Here is a 1,801-nt window from a genome sequence, read left to right as displayed (position 1 = left end):
AGTGTTTTGACCCTTCTGCCAAACTTGCGCAAGATATGACCCTGATTTGATAAAATTTCGGGATCTGACCCCTATTCCTATTACAGAGGTCGATGGTGCTAGGGTATAACTGTTTGCCGATGAGGCCCCTAGCGGTAGGAAACTTATCCACATCAGCACTGGCAAACGACCTCCCATCCCCGCCGTTAACCCTACCGCCGAGGCCCACAGTGGTAGGCTGTTATACCCTACCGCTATCGAGCCTGGTGAGGGTTTGAACTCTTATAAGCCACGACGGGCTGGCTGGCGGGGCCCGCCCACTAAGCTAGCCCCCATCTTCCTCCTACCTCCCCGAGAAGAATAGAGAGCGGTGGCTCTCTCATCTCCTCTACTCCCCCATTGATCTCTTCTCTTTCTCCACTGTTCCTACGGATCGAGATGCCTCCACAGCGAGAGAAGTAAGCTCTTCTGATCCATCCAAGTAGTTTTAGTAAAAAGGCTATGGTTTTGATGCATTTTTCGCACAAGATGAACCCTAGTTCATCTAGTAGTTGTAATTTTGGTTGATTCTAGGTTTATTTAGAATGATTCAATATGATGGATGTATTGAAGATGAACCCGAGTTCATATTGTAGTAACTAGTTTTGTTGATTCTATCTAGTTTGAAGATGAACCCTAATTCATATTATATCTTTTTTAGAATTGATGATTGATGTTTGATAACATATGATTGATGTTGCTTCAATATGATTGATGTTGGTTCTATATGATTGATGTCGGATAAATATGGCGGTTGTAGCGTATGCCAATGTTGATTATACCTTTATTTAGAACATTTCAATATGATGGATATTCCAATGTTGATAAATGATTCATATGCATATATGGATATTTCAGTGTTGATGATGAATGATTGTTGTTGATGATGAATGCATATTGTTGAATGAATGATGTTGTGAATGAATGATGTTGAAATTTGATGATTGAATGTTGTTGATATTAGTTGAATAGTTTTCTTTTCTTTAGTTAGTACTATATTAGTGGATTATATGCATATAGAATTAATGTTGATAAATAAATGTTGTTGTCAAAAATTTAACTTGAATAGGAAATTGTTTTAGGAGAACACTTGATCTGAACAATGGCACAAAGTACACCATGGTTGACCCTGCGTTTGACAACGGTCATCGCACGGGTTTTATCGAGAATGGAGTGGTAATAACTATGATCAAGTTCTTACAAAAATAATTGGTTTTGCAAAAGTAAGTTACTAACTATTTTCATCTAATTTTTTGAAGATGCTACCACCATTGCACATGAGGTTTCACACGAAGGCCTGCCTGATGCAATACGACCACCGCTTGGAGTCGTACTTCAGGAGAGCTGGGCTGCTACTGTTTGTGCTTCAGTTCAAGCGTGCGTCGTCGACGCTCGTCCACTCAACTCTCACAGCCTCCCTTGAAGACTTCGGCATGATTACGGCCCTACCACTCCAGGGTCGGGCTCTCATTGGGCGAGTGGAGAGGAACAACTGGTGGGAGAGGTTTTTGAGAGAACATCGGCATTTCAATGATTAAGTAATAAAGTCATACAAAGTCTCCAGGATACAATCCGGAGCAGAATGTGAAATAGAGAATAAACTAGAACTCTTACAAGAGTTGGCCAAAACATGGGACACTAAATTACATTGCAAACGAACATGCTTGAAGGTCGAAGATGTGAAAGTTAGGGCCGCTTGTTCGATATCCATAACCACAGAGCCCACATTTGAACTGGTGGGAGACGTTTGTCGCCCTCATTGGTGATTGCCCCGCCTCTATCA

The sequence above is a fragment of the Triticum dicoccoides genome, chromosome 1A (genome assembly GCF_002162155.2).
Source record: "Triticum dicoccoides isolate Atlit2015 ecotype Zavitan chromosome 1A, WEW_v2.0, whole genome shotgun sequence".
Classification (NCBI taxonomy): domain Eukaryota; kingdom Viridiplantae; phylum Streptophyta; class Magnoliopsida; order Poales; family Poaceae; genus Triticum; species Triticum dicoccoides.
Note: the sequence above shows the minus strand (reverse complement) of the source record.